This window comes from Balaenoptera borealis (assembly GCF_965194805.1).
Source record: "Balaenoptera borealis genome assembly, chromosome: 6".
Classification (NCBI taxonomy): domain Eukaryota; kingdom Metazoa; phylum Chordata; class Mammalia; order Artiodactyla; family Balaenopteridae; genus Balaenoptera; species Balaenoptera borealis.
In genome coordinates, this window is record NC_138863.1 from 80,825,947 (window position 1) to 80,849,751 (window position 23,805).

The following is a 23,805-nucleotide window of genomic DNA, read 5'->3' on the forward strand; positions in this document are numbered from 1 at the left end:
TGAGTACATTATGAACCGTACCCAATTCAGCCCTCACCACTGGATCTCCTCTGTAGGTTGTGTAGTCCAACTGTCTCTTCTTAAATATCAGTGAATTAAGGTCAGGAAAACAAAAATATCTGTTTAATGTCATACAGCTCTTTGAAATCACAGGATTTCGTTCTGGCACTATCGGTAGAGCAATCTCTGAGACAAATAAGTGATATTTTTCTAGCAGTGGGAATGGACTGCCCTGTCTTATTCCTGTCTCTGCTCCTGCTTTCAGGGAGTAACTGCTTGGAGTCAGTCATACTATCAGAGAAGAAAGGAAAGTTATCCAGCCCTCACTGAGATGGAGTCTGCCCCTGGAAAAGCTAGAGTGCGCTCTAACTGAAGGTTAATTAAAACAGAGAGGGAAATTTCAGGCCAAATTTTACGGCAGCACTGAGATAACCCAGGTCAAATGGCACCTCCTCCTTGAAGTGGCTCCCTTTCCTCTTCCCAGAGACTCCTTCCTCTGAGTTCATGCAGCATTTTCCCTCTAGCTCTTATGGCCTTACTGTTTTCTAGCTTGTGTTAGAGTTGCTTATGCATATGCCTAATCTCTGAGTGTGGTTATGATTTACTGAACAATACCCTGTGTCAGACACTCAACCAGATGATTTACCTGCATTATCTCATTTAATCCCCGCAAACGCCTATGTGATGGGTACTATAATTATTGACAATTCTGTATACAAAGGGTCTGAAGTCAAACAGATCTTGCAACTTACTCAAGCCCTCACAATTAATAAGCGGCACAGCCAGTATTCAAGACCTGCTGTTTGTCTCCCAAGCCTGTACTCTTAACTTACAACAAAGCTCTTCAAGGATGAAATGAAACCAATGTTTATTCATTCGTTTATTCACTGCATCCCCAGGGCAAAGTGAAAAATAAATATTTGCAGAATGGAAGAAAAGGCCACGAGTGGGAAAATCTCAGAAAGAAAAGTCTGACTAGTGAAGGATACCACCTCCTTAAAATCTGGCTCACCATCTCTCCCAAATACTAAATAGGAATAATGAGAGGTAAATATTCCTGTACTTACATACTATTTACTGGGAACTACATTTATATGCTCATATTAATATATTTTAATTTTCATTTTTTACTACCAATGAACCAATCTAAAGGGCAAAGATGGAACATGATGTGACTTACTAAAATGTCTAGGAAAAAGTGTACAGCACAGAGTGCCTGCTGGCCATTCTCCCCTTATAATCCCACAGCTCTAACTGTGAAGCCCCGTAACCACTGCAGTTTGATCACAGGGAGACCAGGTTGTCATGGCCTCCAGATGTGACTAAGCATACATACATCCTGCAAAGGTAGATGCTGATCTTCAGGTAAAGGCATCATTGAATCTACAATTTTGTTCTAACTATACACGTTCAGCATCTCTACTTCCTGCTCTATTATAAATTCCATGAAAGTAGGAACAATATTGATTTGGTCCGTGGCTTCATCCCCAGTGCTTGGTCCAGGGCAAAGGCTCAATAACCATTTACTAAATGAATCCATAAATGAGTGAATAACTCTAGACCAGCATCCAGAGGATTAATTAGCAAGACAACAGACCAGTGATTACATGTATAGGTTTCTGATTTGATTCTAACAATGGAACATAAAATTTATCTACAATGATACTGTATCAGTTTTGATCAAAAGATAAAGAAAATGCCAGTAAAAGTCAAAAATTTTTTTGTCTGCTGTCACAATAGGCTGGGAGGCAGAGCGGTTAAGGAGCTGGTTATTTGGCTCTTCAGTGAAATCCTCAAGGTAACGGCTTCTTTCTGTTTGTGCCCTATGCCATCTTCAACATGCTACCTGGTCCTTTGGCTAGCTCCTCTCATAATTATAGGATAGATTCAGAAGATCCAGTGTCACCTCCTCACCCAGCTTCAACCAGAGACAATAAGCAACTGAACTTTCTTTTGCATCTATTCTAAGGATCAAAAAAATCTTTCTCTCAAGCGCTATCAACTGAAGTATCCTCAGTGGCCAGAATTACATTGCACGTCTCATTCTGAAGCTAATCACCATCAAGATTCACTCCCTGAGAACTGGAAAGGGCTCAGACTCTCCTACTGGCCACAGCCATCTGGTTACTAAACCAAATAAACTTACTGTGGCAAGGAAGAAGTAAAGGAAATGGCTGTTGAATAAATTGCTACAAGAGTTCCAGATTCAGGCAAGGAAAAGTCTAGATGGCCCTCTTTTGGCATAGGCATCTAAATGCCAAGTAGATTCCCCAAACCTTCCTTCACCATTCTAAAGGTCAGCAGCCATGTTTGTGGCAGATAGCTTATTTTCTCTGGCATTAATTTTGTCCTCAACAGAACTAGGAATCTGTGATTCCCACTACTCTAGGCTACTCTCCTTTTAAAAAAAATCAGATTCCAAAATTCCTGGGGCTCCATATTTCTGTTTAAGACCCAGTCCTGGATTCTGACTCATCATATATTTTGATGGGTAAAAATAAGCCTTAACTTACCAAAACAAATCTGGGTGATCCAGGAAACCTGTTGCAATGGACTGAATGTTTACATCACCCCATAATTCATATGCTGAAATCCTAACCCACAAAGTGATGGTATTAGGTATTAGGCAGAGTCTTAATGGATGAAATTAGTAGCCTTATAAAAGAAACCCCAGAGAGATCCTTCCCCTCTCTCCCATGTGAGGTTACATTAAAAAGGCAGCTGTCTAAAGAAGCAGGCTCTCACCAGACACCGAATCTGCCAAAGCCTTGATCTTGGACTTCTCAGCCACCAGAAAAGTAAGAAATAAATTTCTGTTTTTTATAAGTTACCCAGCCTGTGGTATTTTGTTATAGCAGCCAGAATGGACTAATACATCTGTCTTTCTGGAAATTTACTGAATTCTAAACTACCTCCACAGAGAAGGGTTTGGGGGGAGTATATGGAAAGTCAATCCTGTGTGACCTACTCGCTACTACTGGTATAAATAGCACTGTTCTTTATCCAGACCACTCCCTCTGAAAGATCATTCTTACCCTTTATTTTTGAGATCTGATATCTTCACCTTTGAGTAGATTATAAGTCCCCAGTTAACTCCAAAGTTTGAAGAACCTGAACCAAAGTTTCAAGTCTGTCCTTCTCATTTAGCAGCAGGTACACCAATAACAGCAGCTGAAAACATGGATTGTGAATGATCCCCAAAGATACACAGTAGGACTTTCACTTCTTAAGATCTAACTGAATTTGGATTTCTAGGTGTGCTTCCTGCCTTGATGGTTCATGATGAGTTATAACACAAGAGGGAAAAAAATTTCTATACCACTCTTCAGATTACATTAGATAATTTAGAGAAAGAGTGGATTAAGAAACCTATGCCAAAAATACAAAATAAGAATAATGAAAGTAGCAGGGAGAGAGCAAAAAGTGTGTGTGTGCTCAGACTCTCATAGGCTGTATTAAATGTGGCTTCAGCTTGCAGAGATGCCTGTGGGATAAGTAAATGTGCTGTCAGTCCCAATTACCTCGCTGGGCCTTGTTTTTGTTACTTCAGGCCCTCTGCTATCTGGCACTGGAGCCCTGCATCAGCCAAGCTCCTAGCCAGCCAAAGAAGACTGAGAGGCAGGCCTTGCACTTGAGCCTGGGAACTGTCACTCTGTGTCTCTTTAGACTTTTGACAAGATATGCCTTTCCAACGGGCTGTCAGTTTGATTCCTGACTTGCCAAAGTAGCTGTGTGCACAGAGGTGTTTAAAAAACCACAGAGGAGCACCTGATCTAGTCCAAAAAAGTGATGACAAAAAACAGCCATTGCTTTAGGAAAAAAAAAAGAGAAAGAGAAGTATAGCAACAATTAATTGGCAAAATTAATTAACTCACTTTGTGACCAACACCTGTTATGCAAAAAAAGGGAAAAAAAGCAGCCACCGTTCAAACTCACAAATTAACACTGTAAATGATCCATGCAGAAATGAACTTGAAATTACGTCTACTGGCTGAGTTAATGTGTTGAAAAAGCACACTGAGTTGGTAGGTTCCTTTGGCTTCCATTACATTAAACAATATTGAGAAAAAAAAAAGCTATGATTGGTACAACTCATCCTGTGAGCTGCAAAGCCAAGAATGTTTTGCTGCCCATGACACTTTTCCCAGGGTTAATAGCCTTCTTACTTCAATTAGAGAGACATTTAAAAGATCAACTCATGGATTAGCACCTGAGCATATTATTTTTTACTGTTTTAATGTCAGGGACAGGGATCAAAGAATTTACTTCACTATAACTATAAAGTTTTTTTAAACTCTAGAAGGAAAGAGAAAAATTCCCCACAGGGCGGTGATGAATGTGTGGCTACAAATTCAACATAGTTTGATATCACCATTGCTTTATTTTGCTGCCCCACACACCAAAGGAGTTATTTCTCCAGTCTCCTCTTCCAAAATGGACATCAGGACTCCCGCTCTTCAACCCTAACGAATTCTCCATCCTACAACATGGAGCAGTATGAAAATGCAGAGAGAGACACATGCCCTCTCCCATAAGAAATGAACAGTAATCTGTGCATTACATCTGGGATGTTGGCTTCAAATTATCAGGAAAGGAAGAGTAAGGCTGGAGACTATGCAGACTCAAGAGTCTCCAGACGAAACTGTCTGACTGCCAGAATTATTGCACCCGGAAACCAACAACATGATTTGAGATTTGTAGTCTGTTTTGGCTTCTTGTAGTGGCTACCATTACAACTATTTGTATCCTTTCTATGTGACTTTGGGCTAATTAACCTTTCTCTGACTGTTTCCTCATCTATAAAATGAGGACAAGTAATAATACCTACATCAAAGGATTGTTGTAAAGATTAAATGGGTTAATTTTCACAAGGCAGTTATAACAGAGCCAGGTAAGCACTATGTGAATATTAGCTCTTATTCTTAATCTAACAACATGTAACTAGCTTAATCTTCTATTTCTTTAATTATTATTTACTTCCTGTTGTAAATGATGAAGAAATTCCTATCATTCTATTTCCTTGCAGCTGCCCTCTTTTCCCTTTGATCTTAGTTATTACATTCTTTACACCTTTAAATAAGACACTTTTATAGCACTAGATAATATATTTACATCTGTTAGTTGATTTATCAGCTTTAAACAATACACATTGACTTCTGATACAAAAGAAACTCAGAAAATATATATGGGATAATTTCAGACTCACTGGGCCCACTGTGAGGTGGACACTCCATTTATCACCCAATGTCCATATGGTCAACTTTGAGAAGGGTACCGCAGTGGCATTCTGGGTCCTTTGGAGAATAGTATTACCTCGGAGCTGATATACAATAATCTCTTAACGATTTGTGTATCTCTATTTATCATATGCATATTTATCCTGTTAAAGATGGGAGATTTTTTTGATGGAAGGCTGAGAGAGAAGATTCTCACAATTGATACTTATTCCAGGTATCTATGGCTGTGTAACAAACAACCCCTAAATTAAGAAGTTTAAAAGAACACATAATTATTATTGCTCACATTTCTATAATTGAATGGGCTCCAATGGGTAGTTCTTGCTTAGAGTCTCCCATGCTTTGTAGTCAGATAGAGCTAGGGCTGGAGTCATCTAAAAGCTTGACTGGGTTGGACATCCACGATGGCTTTTCATTCACAGGCCTAGCACCTTGGTACTCCTTGGTCTTCCTCTCTCTTTCTGTTTCTTAGTTTTCATAGCATGGTGGTCTTAGGATAGTCACATTTCTTACCCCTTCACTAGCTTCCAAGAAGCCAGAAAGAAGCTGCTAGGCCAGTTAAAAGGTACACCTAGAACTGGCACAAGGACACTTCTAGCATATTCTATTGGTTAAAGCATTCACAGAGCCCACCCAGGTTCAAGGGAACCAAGAAATAAACTCCGTTTCTTGATGGGGGAGTGTCCCCTCAATGGGAGAGGTCACACTGCAGAGGGTATGTGGATTGGGAGATCTGCCACCCTGAGATGTTTGTAGTATGAAGCCCCTCCTTCACTCTAAGGGCTCTGGGTTTGTGAACTTCCTCAGTAATGTGAATGGACAGCAGCTATGACTCTTTTGGAGGCTTAAGTCAAGCCTCTGTTCACCATATCTAAAGAGGTTTTTTAATCCTACAAAGAGGTTCTTAGAGGATTGCCATATCTAAGAATAAGAAAACAGACAATCCTTGGGCAAAATTAATTAAGAATAAAAGAAAAAAGACATATCAACGTTAGGAATAAAAAGGGAGGAAAAGGATGGTAAAGCTTTTTCAAATAAAAAAGGGGATGCTATGAAAAATTTCCTGCCAATAAATTGGAAAACTCAGACAAAATAGCAAATTAACTAGAAAACTATATAACTTACCATGGTGAACGCAATAATAAATAGAAAAACTTAATAACTTTATAACCATTTAACAAATAGAATCAGTAATTAAAAATCTCCACTATTATCTCCCCCCAAACCTTACCCTAACAGTTTTATAGGCAAGTTCTACCACAACTTCAAGGGACATATAATTTTAACACTACGCACATTGTTCCGAAGAAATTTTTTAAAAATAACAAAGTTCCAACTCATTTTATAAAGATAAAAACCTTGACATCAACAATGTATAAGATAAATTCATAAAAGGAAAATCATAGACAAATCTCATTTTTAATACAGATGTAAAAACCCTAAATGTAATGTTAGAAAACAGTATCAACAATGTCATGACAAGTAATATATCATGATTAAATACTGTTCTAGTAATATATAGATTATTAAAATTTAGAAATTGTACTAATATAATTACCACTTTAAGAGATTAAAAGAGAAAAACCATATAATCCTCTCAAAAGGCACAGAGAAGCATTCAATAAAATCTAACCGATCTCTTAACAAGCTAAAAATAGAGGAAGCTTCCTCAACCTAAGGAGTACTTACTGCAAACCAGCAACAAACACACACTTAATAAGGCATTCTCTTTACAATTAGGAAACAGACAACTATTATCTCTGTCACCACCCCTCCTCCACATTGAACTAGGTGCCTTGGCCTAGTACGAGAAGAAAGAAAAGAGAGACAGAGACAGAGAGGAAGGAAGGAAGGAAGGAAGGAAGGGAGGGAGGGGGAGGGGAGGGGAGGGAGAAGGAAAGAGATGAAAATATGTAAAACTGAAACAGAAGGAAAAAACTGTCACTATTCACAGAAAATATAACTGTCAGCATAGAAAAAACACAAATAACTAGAATTAATAACAAAGTTTAGCAAAGCAATGAGATGGCTATAAGATCAATATATAAATTTTTCTATAATTATATAGAATCTAAAAAGTACATTATTTATAACCTAGTAATTTAACTTCTATGTAACTCCCCTAAAGAAACTCTCACAGATATGCATAAGGGATACATAAAGGATTTGCAAAGTTCTCTCAGTAGGGGAATCAACTGTGACATTCATATAATAGAATACTATACAGCAGTTACAATAAATGAATTAGAGTCATATGTATCAACATGGATAAATCTAAAAACACAGTGTTGCATAAAAAAGCAAGTTAGAAAAGAGTAGGGGTATGACCTTGAGCAAGTTAATTAACCTCTCTGTAACTCAGTTCCCTTGTTTATAAAATGAGGATGATAATAATAGCACCCACCTTCTACAGTTAGTTCATGTACTATGCCTCAGGACAGTGCCTGAAAGGCAGTAAGTACTTAATAAGTGTTCACCATGATGCTGCTGCTGCTGCTAAGACATATACTTTTTAAATGTAAAAACAATTTTATATATTGTTTATGGATGATAATAGCAAAATTACAAAACAGAAATGTCACAATAATAAGTCTGGAAAAAGGAGGGAGGAGAAAGAAGTGGAGTATCTGTACCTATATCTATAATATATATATTTATCAGTAAGAGATTCTGAAGTAAATATAGCAAAAAGGTAACATATTTAAATCTAGGTGGTAGATGTGTGTGTGGCTTTGTTATATCATTTTCTATATTTGTGTATGTTCGAAATATTTCATAAAAAATTTCAAAGAAAAGGATTGAAATGAGATGTTTCAAGATGTTAATAGCAACACATTTGGGTTTATGCATGTGAATGTTCTTTGTATTCTTGAATAGAGTTTTCTGAATTTTCCAAATTTTCTACAATGAGAATGTATTTCTTTTATAATTAGACAAAAATAATTTTTTAAAGCAAAGATAAAATCCTTTTAATACTGAAGTCACCAGAGGTTTGCTTCATCTAAATTAATCTTCATTTAGATTCCTCTAATCCAAACCAAATCTCTATATATTAAAAATTGCATAACTTTAATTGTAGAGCATTTGATTTATTATACCAAAATTTATATTTACAAAATATAAATAAGCATCCTTTTCTAATTCACAAATAATTTATGAATTTTTCACCATCTTTATTGTAATAAAATGTCATTCCCTATAAATTTCACATTCCTGATACAGTGGGGGAAAGGGTAGCAAGGATCTCTGGATATATTCCTTAGAAAACCCACAAAATGACACCATCACAGCTCTTCTCTAACCTCCCCTATTTGATGTTTCATATCTAAAAGTACATCTAATCTGAAAACAGAACTGATCTTCAGAGACCTTGTAATTTATCTTTTACCATGATTACAATTTCTAATCTAACCAGCAGCAGTTCAAACTGAACTCTGATCCAAATGATCAATAGCTGTGCGTGACCCATTAGATGTGCGAATATTAAATCGTTTTTGGATAAGGGCTGTCCAAATGAAAAGCATATAATTACCATCTATTAACATATATTGAAGCAAATAACACAAAAATGCAAAATGTGCCACATACAGACTATCAGAATTCCGGTGACTATGATGCTAAGGTTAGATCTTATATTTTACATATGGATTTGTACCAAATTATGATTTATGTCTTTAAGTGTTTATTATTAAAAATGCTGGCCTTAAGCCACAAAATGGATAAATCTGTGAATAAAACACATTTAATTTCTGATTCCATTTTTTTGTGTGTGTCTCTGCTTTCTTAACATAAAATTTCCCTACTTGTAGGAAGTAGCCATGGATAATTAAATCAGTTTGATAAGAAAATAATTCCAAATATCTAGCTTACTTTTCATGTTTTCCCTTGCAAACAAAAAGCCTATATAGTTACAGAAGCATAAAATTGTATAAAGAATAGAACTTATAGAAAAATGAGTCTGATCTCCTACCTTGAGTATCTGACAGAACAGCAATATAGTTCTCTAAACATCCCATGGTAGCTCCTTCCAATATTTAACAATGCAGTCTTTGGAAACTTTTCTTTGTAAAAACCTAAATCCCTGGCGTTCTAAGGTAAACCTAGACAAGTAACATTTTATGGCATATTTCCCAGTCTCCCTTGCAGTTAGCTGAAGGTTTTGTGACTGTATCCAGGACAGTAGGATATAAGAAAGATGATGTAATCTACTTCCAGATCTGTCCTTCAAAACATCTCATGTGAAGATGGATGTTAGCTGAACCTATTGTGGTCATCATTTCACAATATATGTAAATCAAATCATCATGCTGTATGCCTTAAACTTATATAGTGATGTATGTCAATTATTTTTCAATAACACTGGAAAAAAAATCTCAGGCATCTCCTCATTGCCGTGGTAAGGCTACATGTTCCAAATGCCATAGCTGTAAGAGGCAGGAGTATCACCCAGGGCCAAAAATAAACTCATAGTGAGCCTCTGAGGTTTCTGGGTTTGCTTAAGACTACACCATAGGCTAGCCTATTCAGCTTCAGACACTTACTGAAGGTCTTTTCAGATTTGAGCATAATGAGACAAAACTTCCAGCATTCATTCCCATTTCCAACCCCTCCCACTACCATCCCCTGGCCTTCTTTTCATTCAACAGAGCTGTAATTCAGGATTGGCATACTGTCCTCGTGGTCCCTATATTTTTCTTTCTCCCCCCAGCCACTAGTCCTTCCTCCTTTGTTTCTTTGTTTTCTCCGAATCCTAAATTTTACCTCTGAAACCTCATTCTCTCTCTTGGGCCAGAAGTGGGTTGGGCAAGCTGTTCTTAGTTGTCTGTGCATCTCAAGGTATGGAGGGGATAATTCCCTCCTCCTCTTCCTCTTCCCACCAGACCCTGGAGATACGATAAGGAAGCCTTCTTGTGAGAAACACTATGCAACAGTCTTTAACCTGGGCAGGACCTGAAGGTCCGACAAGTTAGGTCTTCTACTTCAACAGATTTCAGCCTTGTTGGAAAGAGCAACATGAAGCCCCCTTTTCTGGTCTTCTTGGGGCAGGGCTAAGGCTTTACATCACTGCCTTTACTTCTCCTACAACTGCTTCACTGGTGAAGGTATTTCCAAGAAAGCCTATTCAAAATACACAGAAATCTAAATAACATCCACCTTCCAGTTCCTGTTTTAGTGCTTTAACTTCCTGAGTGATTGATGAGATTTCCCCATTGTCTTTGCATTAGGTTTCCTTTTGTTTTTTTTTTTTTAATCTTTTTACATAGGAACCATTTCAACAGACCTGCCATGTAGGAACTAGTCTTTCAGGCAAGATAAAGATTAGCTTGACCTTTCTTACAGCAATTAATCAATACTGTTTCACCACAGATTTACCTTTTAACCTTGGTGTTTCCTCAGTGCAATATCAAAGCATGATGTGTGAGCTTGCTCCATTTTATATATGGTTAAGAACAACCCTCTGTCTGTGTGCTTTGATAAAGTGTCAGAGCATAACGCAGCACAAGAGGAAAAGGGGGCTTTTATTGTCTTCATCAAGAATGGCTTTGTAAATCTAAAATGGGAGCAGCAATACCAGCAAAGCCGGCTGATTGAAATTAACTACTGGCCTCTGTTGGCAGATTCATGCTGCTGGAAAGGCCATTGTCAGGGAATGCTCTCAAGGGTGGAATCATTTGATCTGAATTTCAGATAAGAATATGTGTCTGTGGCTGGTATCAATACCCTCCCCCCCATCACTGAAGCTTATCCCCAAGAGAAACAAGAAGGGTTTGCTCCACTATGTCCTGAACCTACAATTGCCACTATCCTTTCTGCTTTAACCTGTTTCATAGGTGAAGAATTTAGAGAAGGCAAAGACCGTGAAGTATCTCAGAATACGATCAAGTCCTTTCACTGAATCCACTTCATGGCAGAGAACACTACCGTTGTGTCCTCTGTGAGGTCTCTGTAGACAGAAAGATTTCCCCACCAGACCACAACAGTGTGCTTAAGTGCCTGTCTCATAAAAGAATTGTAGAATCTCTTTTTGCACATCATCCATCCCTTTTGTTTTACACAGAAGAAACTGAGCCCCAGAAAATGACATGTTTTAACCCAGATTCCCCAGATATTTAGTGGTAGACTCAGACCTTAGAAACCAGCACAGTTTCTTCCCCAAATGTCAAGCTGTCACATTAGTTCTTAAAGCATTTAAATGTGTGATGATATTTGCAAACTTACCACTTCCTCAGAAGCCAATAATAAAACTTCGTGTGGAGGCTGCACTTTTCCTTGGGGCTTGCTCAGCAGTGCTCGGTTTTCGCCTGGCCATCTAGACGTACCATCTTAAATCAGAAGAAAATGCATATTACAGTCCTGCCATTTACCAGCTCTGTGATCTTTGGCAAGGTATTTAACCTCTCTGTATCTTACTGATCTCTTGGACAAATAAAATACCTCACAGGGCTGTCTGGAGGGTTGAAAGAATTAATACCTATTAAGCACTAAAAACAGTATCTAGCACATAATAAGCACCATATAAGTGTTAGCTCATATTATTCCTTCCATTCCTTTCTCAGATTATTCAGTGAATCTGGGGTATCACTCCACAGTTTTGTGATGTTTTGCTCCTTCATAAATTCTAAGTGTTTTATAATTCTTGATTCCTTCACAGTGAATATGCTGTAGAGTTCCTCTAGCTCATTTTGAACACAAACAGGGGGCATTTGGAAAAGGTGCCTTTTTATATACATTGGAGAAAAAACAAAACAAAACACCAACATCTATCATTGCACTCACATTTTGATTCTTTTTGAGTAATTCACAGACTTAAGCTATCTCATTCCCAGGAAATGGAACCAAAGGTGGCTGACTGAAATTTCACTGTGCTTTCAACCTTTGAAGTATGAGAAGCACCATGGAATGGCAAGATCAAGTACCCTGTGGTCAGTGCACAAAGTAAACTTTATTATGGATTTTATGATGTTCCCAATGGAGATGCAATCATTAAGTTTCCTTTTAATAACAGAGCAGTACTTTTCTCTTGAACCTGGTTTGACCAATCATTAAATGTGCCTGGTTTAGTCAAGGAATGCGCTCGGATAATATGAGATCCCAGGCTATAATCAAACAAAGAGTTGACTATCTTTGTTTCCTTAGATTTAGCTAAATGAAACTTCCTATTCTAAGGAAGTCTATTTAAACGATATGTGCCTCTTAATAAATAAAGTGCTGCTGATTCAAATATAAATTAATTTTTGGTATGAAATTTGAAATTACATGATGGTTTAAATAATACGGAGGAAGGGTAAAATTAAGTGGAAAAATCATGTTTAGCAAAACATAGCTTAGACTTGCTCAGTTTCCAAATTGAGGTTAATTGTTTAAGGACCCTAAAGACATTATCTTCTTAGTGGTACCTGGCCATTATTTTTCGGCACCTAGTGAGATGTGTGTGAGTGTGTGTGTGTGTGTAAATGGTGTAACCCAACTGCACAGCATAAATAATCATTTAGCAAACTGATGCAGAGTATATGGAAAGACAATACTACTCCAGTGTTTTCTTTGTGGGGCAATATAAGAATTTTGTTTAAAACAAAGCAGTAGCTATGTATTGTTTAGTAAGTTTTTTTTTCTTTTTTTGAATGGGGACACACATTCATGAAGGGTCAGACTATCAATTCTTTTCAATATTCCCCAAAACAAACCTATCAAGCATATTTTGCATGGTATTCCCTTTTTCCCACTGAGGCCTGAGGAGACATCGGCATTATACCCCTGGTCATTCTGGCACTGACCACAGAGGGACAAAGACTGAAGGAGACTGAAGTCCCACCTGGTCACAAAAGTCAGGTGATGCCAAGGCTTAGCTTCCATAACCTTCTCCTTTCCTCTTATTTGAGATTCTTCCTAGGGGAGGGTTCGTCATTCTCAGGAGGAGATTACTTTAGCAAATGAGCTCTGAGAACAATGAGCTTGAGGTTTAAAATAAAATTCAAGGATGTTCTTAATAAGGTTGTATACTGTTAATCCATGGTTTTCTGCCAAGTAGTGTCTCAAATGCCTCTTTAGGGATTTATTCTACTTTAGAAGGATGTCAGATATAAATATTTAAGTATATAGAGATTTTGTCTTTGACCTAATGAATTTACATTTTGTTTAGATAGTAGTCTTAGAAATGTGATTATTATAGAATGGATAGACACTGGAATGCAAAGAAAAGCAATAAAGTCACATTATTTTTTTGCCTAATGGAGTTCTCAAAGATTAAAAGGCCTGATAACCATTAGTGTGGGTGTGTAAAATGGGCATTCTCATACATTGCTAGGAGTATAATTTGATCCTTTCTTTAAGGGAAGGAATTTGGCAATATACATTAAGAGCCAGAGAAGGGTATAAACACCAACCCATATGTCCCACTTCTAGGGAATTATCCTAAGGATATAATTGGTCAATGGCACAAAAATGTATACGCAAGAGTCTACAGCTTATAAAAGTAGAAAACCGGAAAAAAAAATAAGTATCCAATAACAAGGATTATTTAAACAGGTACCTTTATACGATGGAATGCTATGTAGCTGATAGACATGATTACATAGACATACGTTTACCAATTTGGAAAGATAGTTTTGAATGATCATGAAGTAAAAACAGCCCATTATAAACCAAACTCTAATATGATACTGCTATAAGAGGGAAAAATAGTATATGGATAGGTATCAATTGAAGACACGCACTAAAACGTTACCTATGATTGTCTTTGGATATTGAGTATTTATTTTTTATTTATATTTCCTAATGTCTCTACAATTAATATGCATTACTTGAGTATAAAAAATAAAGAATGGGATATATTTTTGAAGGGAATTAATGGTGCTTGGAGATATAATGATGTCATATTTATTTCAACTTAATGGAATGAAAATATTGTTTCATTCCATATGATTTGCATGTTATCATGAGGAACATTTTTAAAAAAAGACTCTACTTGCAGAAATCAGAACTACAGAGAGAAGGAAAGGGAATGGAGAGGAGAGGAGAGAGAGAGGGGGAGGGAATGACTGAATTTAATGCAATGGTGTTTTTGCAGGCTTGAAACTGTCAGATCTAAGTTGAACTCCTGGCTATTACCCTTAGGTTTGTTTAAACTTGTAAAAACCACTTTAGTCCCTTAAGTTTCAAGATTTTTATCTGTAAATTCAGAGTCATAATAATATTCACTGGACTGTTATGAGGATTAAGTAAGAGGTATAAATCAAAGTGTTTTGCTCAAACAGGGTATGTGATAAATACCTAGAGTGAGTGGGTAATATATATTGGACACAGAGTTACGTACTTTATGTACATTATTACGTTTGTAATAATATGTCACAACAACCCTATCACACAGGCATTTTATCTCCATTTTGCAGATGAGGAAATAGAGTTGTAGGGAATTTAGGAAACTTGCCCAAAGCCAGAGAGCTGGAAAGAGAGATGGGGATTGGCATGAAACTGCCCAAAATGGAAGCTCCATATTAGATAGTAACAAACCAGGTCCTCAGTCCCTCCATCCATCCCCCTCTCCCTCCCCTACTCCCGCACGCCCTCTCTCCAAAAAAGAGAAAAGCAGATCACTTAAACTCAAATTGTATCCTTAAAAATGCTGAGTTGTTCAAATTCTTTGTAAAACTCATTTCATTTTACAAGCTAGTCTTGAAAACATTCAAGCCCAGAGGAAAGATAGCTGAAAGATAATACATGCTGTTTCTTATATATTCTGTATAAACTTCCCTTTCTGAAGTTAATTTTTTATGTTTTATTTTTCATTGCAAATTTAATCTGATCCTGATACCCAAATACCTACTGTATTTCCCTACAAATATTCTCTAATACAGTCCAAAAGGATAACCTTCTGGTTTTTCTTGTGTTGTTTTCTTTTTCAACTCAGCCTGTGCTTTTTTACAGTGGAATACTTTTTTTATCTCCAACTGTTCAAAAATAATGATACTTCTAGAATATAGAAATCTTAACTCCAAAATAACATGAATTAAAAGATTTGATTCAGATCCAAATATTCTGTATGTAGTCTATCAATTTTTTATTTTCATTATAAACTGTATGTAAATAAGTATATGTATAATCATGATTCAGAGCTTCAAAAGGGTTGTTATGTATCAGACAAATGGCCAAGCACAATCACAGCTAGCATGTACCATGAAATACGGCTGTGACATTACTGTGGTAGTACATTAGGATCAAAGCCATTGCATAAGACCTATAAGAATTCATCAGTCAACATGATGCTATCAAACAGTTCCCAGACCACAAGCCCCGCCATCACATGAACCACGGCAATATGCATTATCATAAAAAGGAGCAATTAAAATCCTTTTAGGACACTCTGTATTAGGTTGCTTCTGATAGCTAGGCTTCTGGAGAAATATGTTCTATTCTTCTGCTACTTTACTCACGTTCTTTATGTTATCTATAAACCCCATCCTAAAGTCCCTTACAATTTCCGCATATTGAAATTATACTCATCATCTTTGCACATGGCATTTCTTTCATGGAACCTGTCCTGTTGCCTTGTGAACGAGATTTCTTCCTCCTCTGCACCCATGTTGCAACTTATCTCTTATGTCACTTGCACTGTACTTGCCCTATAGGACTACAATCCCTTAGAGGGAAATTTGGGGACTTCTGAAAAGTAATACCACAGCATGGACCATTTATGACACAGCACATCCAGCAAGCAGTGAGGTGCTCAGTGGGTCACAAATGACCTTGTCAATAATGCAATCATTTTCATTGTACCCTTAGAAGAAGAAAGAAATCTGTACACAAATAAAGGGAAAAGCCTTCTTTACCCTCAAAGCCAGAATCTCCTGCGTGAGGAGAAAAGGCTTCTTCAATATGCTCAGAGGCCTGGTATCCAGAGTCAATCATTTCTTCCACACTAATCACTTGAGAAGAGATTATATGAGTTGAGCACAAGGGGGCCATGAATACCCTCAGATCATACGACTTCATACAACAAAATAAGCATGAGGCAAAGAGCTCTGTAAGTACTTAGATTAAGTCTCCCAACAATTGGCAAATTACTAATAACAGGCCTTTTGTTCCTTTTGCAAGCGGTCAAAATAATGAATAATAGAGTGTTATGCCAAGTCAACTAATAGCCAGTTCACGTGAGATCATTTAAAACAGGAGAAAATGATGCTTGAAAAGGTCCCTGATGAGATTTTGCTTTTTCCTAAGAGACTCTAGATAGCATTCTGCAGCAGCATTTTAAAAACCACTTTCCAAAATTGGGCACCCTCATTATCATGCATTATATTTGCACTCTCCACTTAGGTTGCTTTGAAATAGAATGACACCCAGTTGTGTTTTTTACATTAAATGCACCTTCTCTCACATCTGATCTCTCCCTTTGTGATTGTCATTTTATTTCACAGCAACCACATTTCTTTGTCTGTATTTCACTGACTGTGTAGTTTTCAAATTATGCAGAGACGGCCATTTTGGCTGTTGTGGACAGAGAGAAACTGCAAGTTTGCCTGCCAGGTCCAGCTTCACTCAGCTAGCACCAAAGTAAGTAAATCAGCACAGGGGCTTTGAGTTGGGTCATTTCCATCCCGGGCAAAAGAGACACACTGGAGAGTAAAGCCTGCTGTTCTTTTTATTTATATTCTGGCCATTGTTGTTTTTGTTTAATTGAGTGAGGTTATATTGCAGACAAAAGGTTAATTTTGCCAGACCTAAAAGGAGTGAGGTCATTCTATGAGCCCTTGGGTATAATGTCACCTCTAGACAGAAAACGGTGGCGCCTAAGGGTCAACTTCAGAGGCCTAGAACTAGACAGGAATTGGTATATAAATACTGCACTCTGAGGAAACATATTTATGACTAACGCATCCAATTCATAGTAAAATTGTGGGGCTATCTTGAGGTTTCAAACTCCTCAGTAACCAGCTTCATCCCGGGCCACAAAATATCCTAGGCCTATTTCATTGGCTTATGTGGAGCAAGAATTCATAGAAATGAGGGAAAAATATATATTAAAGTCCTGTGTATATTTTAATCCATTCAAATATGTTATATTAATATATTAAATATAAATATCAAATGTATTACTATAATGCTACAGTACTTTATATTCATAAATATGATAATGTCAATATATTTAGTAAACAAATATGGATGCAAATGGTTGGGATTGTGTTGATATGCAAATAATCAGAACTTACTTTATCATTTTTACCATAACTCATTCAAGAATGTGAACTACATTGGCATTCCTCACCTACTTATGTCACCTAGTAACAAAAATCCAACAACATTTAAAAAAAAACTCAAAGTAAGCAAACTGAGGTTATTAATATACGTGGCAATTCATCTACTAGCTTTAGCAGGCTCTGAGGGAGTTGCTATGTTCTATAACATAGTACAGCAGTTCACGCATAAGTAATCAAGAAAAGTTTAGATTATCCACTTTATTTAAACACATATAAGATGTCAAAAAAGTGTGTAATACAACTTACGACCATTTCTATGAAATTATTAAAGCAAAACACAGCAAGGGACCAGTTTCACCTGGAAAATCCATTAATGCAGAAAACCTCATCCTTCAATGGTGTGTCATCATACTTACGTTGTCTTACATATTTAAGATGTCAGGGGAATTCTGAAATGCTAAGGGAAATAATTAGCCTAAGACATTCTTAAGGAGAAATGGGGTTTCAGGTTCTCAAATTAGGAAAGTGAAATCCTAAGAGTCCCCTTCAGGTGGATGTGAAGAGGGCATCTGAGTGTCATTCACAGGCCTCTGAACTGCTACAGTCACCCCATCTTCCCTTTGGGAGACAGGCACCTGGGAGAGCACTGAAGCATGAGCCCTCCGTTCTTGGTCAGGAGTTGGGGATGGTTATCCCCCTTGTAACCAAAACAGTGCTCCCCATCAGTGCCACCCAGAGCTCCAGTCATCCATCATCACTGCAATGGCGCTCTGGACCAGAGAAATCAGCAGGAAGAAAACCAGAGCCCTGAGAGCACATCCTGCTTTCTCCACTAGTTATTGCGGGAAAGAGGCAATTCCAGAGTTAATTTAATTCATCCAGGTATTAGAAAATGGATCTCACGCTATTCCCAAGTGGGAAGGAGAAAAAGAGAGAAACAATGATCTATTAATTGTATACTGTACCATAATGACATTTATAATAATGGTTTTGACTGTTCCCAGGGACTTTACATGGTTCTTTAAACTCATCCTCTAATTTAATCTTTAAAATAACCTTCCAAGGTAGGTATTATTGTGTCTACTTGACATAGAAGAAAACTCAAACTCAAAGAGGTCAAACATTTTTGCCAAGGATCACAAAGCTAGTAAACTGAAAAATTAGGATTCAAACCAGCGCCATCTGACTGCAAAAGTCAGTAATGGTGAGATTACTCAGTCAGTGGAGGCGTGGAGATGTGGATCTCTGGTTTCCGGATCTCTGTGTTGCTCTCTTTCTTTAACACTTCAGTACCAGCACGCTAGCTCCAGTTTCTACATAGCAGGCCTAGTCGTCCGAGAATACCAGAATGGGAAGAACTCCCAAAGAGAAACAAGGGCTCTTAGGCTTCGAGGGAGTCACAGTCCCCGTGGAGAATCTGAGGAGTATTACGGTCTCTCGCTCCAGAAAGACATGTGCACCTCAATTCTTGTTATTCACTGGAGTTATGTTCTATACAGTCACCAGGAACACTGAATTAGCGAATACTAAACCATCACTAGGGGAAACGCAGGGTTAGGTTCCTGTGAGCGTCTGGACACAACATTTTCATCAACCAATCAATACATAACTTTGTTTTATGTGTGTTTCTGTTTAAAGACACCTTATTTAATATATACTGTTGATTCATTAACATTGAACCCACAGTCAGAGCACCATAACTCATGCCAGAATGAAGCTGATCGGGCACATATATTTTCTCCATAAGGCACAGCACAGCCTTCTTGCTCTTAGAAACACGAGACAACACTTTAGCAGTATGCTTGGGGGTCATTTCAAACAGGAAAATCACCCATCGAAAGCACAAAAATATGAAAAACATGGCACCAAACAGACTATGAAAAAGACACGTTTACAGTCTGAGCACTGAAACAGGAAGGTAAGGGTTGCCTTGGTGGACCTCAGCTGGGAGTGTATGTTAGGCAACTTCAAATTTTTGCTGCTCTGTGCATGTCTGCTAACGACTGCAGAAGTGCTATGAGTACTGATTTGGAGGTTACAAAAAATTTTATTAAGTAGGCAAATTTTCATATACAGAATCCATGAATAATGAGGATTGACTGTGTGCATGTAGGATTTCATATAATTCCACAGGATATATGGACTGCACCAAGTACACCCATCATCTTTTTATAAATGCCTGATCTAGAACAACTCACTGTACACATCGGTCCCTGAATATGGGGAGAACACTTTAGCATGAAAACAAGGTATAGTTTTAGATAATAAAGAAAATGTCAACAAGATTCCATGAATACACATTAGTAAAATTGATTTGAAAAAATAAAATGAGCAAATAAATTAAACTTTATTCATATGAAAGTTCAGGGAATGTATGATGTTTGCTTGTTACTGTATTAACTTTAAAATCACAAGCATTATCTTCTGTTAAAATCTGCTCAATGCTTTAAAGAGATACTTTTGTACTCTAAGAAAATGTCCACAAATAATCCCCAGGTGTAACATTCTTACTTAGAAAAACTGAACTAGGTTGTGATTAACAGTTGATTTTGGTGAGATGAGCAAGCAGAAACAACTAAATGTCTCTAATCTTGGTCTCCCAAACAATGCATTATTATACCAGTCAGCGGCACTCTCAATCCAAAGAAGCCACTGTAAGTTCCAGAAACCTGACCATGAGCACATACTGACAAAGGATCATGGAGAATGCAAAGACGAAAGCACTAACCCCAGGGGTCTCCAATCTCCTCAGATATAGTAATAGAGTAAGAGAGAGTCCTAACATAGGTAAAACAATTAATTTGTCTTGGAACATATTTCTCTTTTTCTGCCCCATTCCTCTTCTCTCCAGTGAAATGTTCAAATGTACACAGACACACACACACACACACACACACTCTCACACACTCATGCACACTACTCATGCAGCACTGGGAAGCTGTCACCAATTTTTTTTTTTTTTTCATAAATGGAAGAGATTTGGTTTATGAAACCTAAGCCCACTCAAGTTTCCTAGTGGACTAAGGGTAAATGGGCCATATGATCATTTTCATGTGTACTGCTCATTTTATTCACCTGGAGGAGCTTTAAATTTATTTATTTTTGCCTGCGTTGGGTCTTCGTTTCTGTGCGAGGGCTTTCTCCAGTTGCGGCAAGTGGGGGCCACTCCTCATCGCGGTGCGCGGGCCTCTCACTATCGCGGCCTCTCGTTGCGGAGCACAAGCCCCAGATGCGCAGGCTCAGTAGTTGTGGCTCACGGGCCCAGTTGCTCCGCGGCATGTGGGATCCTCCCAGACCAGGGCTTGAACCCGTGTCCCCTGCATTGGCAGGCAGACTCTCAACCGCTGCGCCACCAGGGAAGCCCCTCTGTCACCAATTTTACCTTCTGAAATCCTACGCATCCTTGAGTCCTAGCTTCCTCAGTAAACCTCTTCTATCCCTTAGCAGTGCATGATTTCTCCCTACTCTGACCATTTCAGTCTCCACCTTATTGACCTTATTTTGTAAATATTTTTGTGCTTACCTTAAACAAACCAAATACAGAATGGCAAGAACAAGGAAAGCGGGCAAATGCCTCGTGAATCCTGATATATCCGAGAGGCTATAGCATAATGGTTGGCATAATGCCAACCATGGACAAAGTAATAAATAAATATCTTTGGATGAATGAAGGGACGAATAAACAAGAATGAGTCGACTCATAACTACCACAGTATGGTTATTCAGAAGGCATAAACATGGCCAATTATAAAGACCAAAAGTTCCAGTCTGGTATAATTTGGCTGCATTTACAGCATCTTAGACTTATGTTTATAATCAAATTTCAATTGATGTGAACCTGAATTCATTCATTCAATATGCATTCAATCTATGTGTACTAAGCACCTGGTCTGGGCAAGGCCCTGTGCTAGGAGTCAGGATACAGCAATGAACAAGACAGGTATCAGGGCCCCTGCTTTATTAAAATGTGGAGATGAACATAAAAACAGGCATCAACCAGTGAGTGTCAATGAATTCAAAGCCATGTTCTCTGGACTATTCAAGAAACATTTGGTTAAAACATCCAGGAAATAACTATCATGAAATAAAGTTATTTCAGGCTAGCTTTCCCTCAAGGCTTACCTGTAAGACACTGTAATATAGTACATGTCGGAAGGGGAGTGAGAACACTCCACCTGAGAAATCTGTGCCATTCTTTCAGCCCAAGCACTGTTTGTCTTGAAAACGTACTGCTCCTGGCCTTGCTCCAAGGCAAGCAACCCAATGATTCATTGAGGTTTTACTCTTTGGGGATCAGTTTTAAGCTGCAACAGCAAACAGGCTGTCCCAATAAAAACATGCTTTAAGGAAAGAAAATCCCATATTTTTCTCCTAATAGACAGAAGTCTCATAAATTTTGGAGTTAAGAAATTCCTCTACTCAAGTGGCACAGCCTAGATTTCTAATAAACATGATGTCTGAGATGGAAAATGCCGACCTGCTCTTCAAAACTAAAAAATAATCCTAAATCTAGATTTGGATTTAAACTTAAAACATAATTTTGGAGGGAACAAAGAGAGCATTAATATTCCCATATTAAAGGAAACTGAGATAAATCAGGACAAACGATGATTCCAGCTTCACTCTTCTTCCTTCAGTGAGAATTTTCACAACGCTTCTCTGTCCTTATGCCCTTTCCATGCAAACTGAATTGATTGCTTAAGCTATAGGGTGAGACTCAAATGAATGGGCTGCCATAATGCCAGCTTCAAAAAATTAACTAATTGGATAGAATGAATCTTTTTATAGCAAGATAAAACAGATAAAACATCAGATACAGCTTCTCACAGTAAAGAGAGAAAAAAAAGAGAGAGAGAGAAACAGTATTACCTATCATTCTAAACCAAAGAACCAGTCCAAACAATTCCATTTTATGGCAAAATGTTATGCCCTTATAAAAAATAATAATAAAATAAACAAAATCCTATTAGATGTGGGACACAGTATAATAATTTTTTTAAAAAAGTTTGATTCCGGGCTTCCCTGGTGGTACAGTGGTTAAGAATCCACCTGCCAATGCAGGGGACACGGGGGTTTGAGCCCTGGTCCAGGAAGATCCCACATGCCGCAGAGCAACTAAGCCCACGCACCACAACTACTGAGCCTGCGCTCTAGAGCCCATGAGCCACAACTACTGAGCCTGCGCACCACAACTACTGAAGCCCACGTGCCTAGAGCCAGTGCTCCGCAACAAGAGAAGCCACCGCAATGAGAAGCCTGCACACTACAATGAAGAGTAGCCCCCACTCGCTGCAACTAGAGAAAGCCCGCGCACAGCAATGAAGACCCAATGCAGCCAAAAAATAAATAAAATAAAAAATAAATTTATTAAAAAAATAAAAATAAAAGTTTGATTCCCTTATACAACATAAAAATATTTTTCCTCAACTACATGAATTACAATATTTTAAGATTAAATTCCTTGGCATCATTTACATTCTAAAACTGGATAAAAAATAGACAAAATTAAAATTTGCTGATTATTTACTGTTGTAAAATATAACCTATTTACATATTAAAGATCAATATCCCTACCTTTAATCACTTGAATTATAAATCTATAAAGATATTTAGTTCAGACAGTTCTTTAGGGAAAAATATCAATCTATTTTTAGATAATACATATTGATAATATTGATAATACATATTCTGCTTACATGGTTAGCATGTATAAAACTATCATAACTATATACATCTTATGTAGTTATGAGAAATATTAGGGAAAATCAAGTAATCTGACTAAGAAAAGAGTAAGATATAAGTATCACTGGCAACTTTCAAGAACTCAAAATATTACTACACATAAAGCAATGAATCCCAAGGTCAAATATAAAACATCCTAGGGGGTCTCAACTTATCTCAAATGCTATCCTAATATTCTCCAATCAAGATTAATGTATTTAACTTAAAGAAAAATAAAAAAGCCAGATGACAAAATGCTTTTGACAAAAAGGAAGAAAAAGGAGAATAAAACAAAATCTCCAAAATCAATGTAGATGTTAAAATGGTCAAAAGAAAGTCAAGAATCTCAAACACACTTGGACCAGCTGCCCTCTGTAGAGGACAGAAGCAAAAAATGGACCTGATTGAAAGGGAAGTTATTTATGAAGGTTTTCCTCACTGTGAGGTTTGCTAAATTTACTAGAAGTTGGGTATTGAGAAGGAAGGCTTTTGCTAGAGAAAGTTCAAAATTGGGTAATATCTAACTGGTATGAACTAACTTATATGTGACTCTGCTTGAAGGATGGGAAATTGATAAGACAGTCATTCAGGTTTCCTTTTAACTCTGAAAATATATAGTAACATATTCTTTAAGACAGCACAGAATGGCTGGT

The 23,805-nt window shown here is 37.5% G+C and overlaps 1 protein-coding gene across 1 annotated transcript in view; it reads right to left on the reverse strand.

Moving 5' to 3' along the window:
* LOC309631148 (uncharacterized protein) overlaps positions 1 to 23,805 on the reverse strand; it is a 595,395-nt gene that overhangs the window by 502,406 nt on the left and 69,184 nt on the right. Inside the window, exon 3 of the mRNA XM_082397251.1 lies at positions 11,457 to 11,560. The gene's annotated coding sequence lies outside the window, so the exon portion shown is untranslated. The remainder of the gene's footprint in view (positions 1 to 11,456; positions 11,561 to 23,805) is intronic.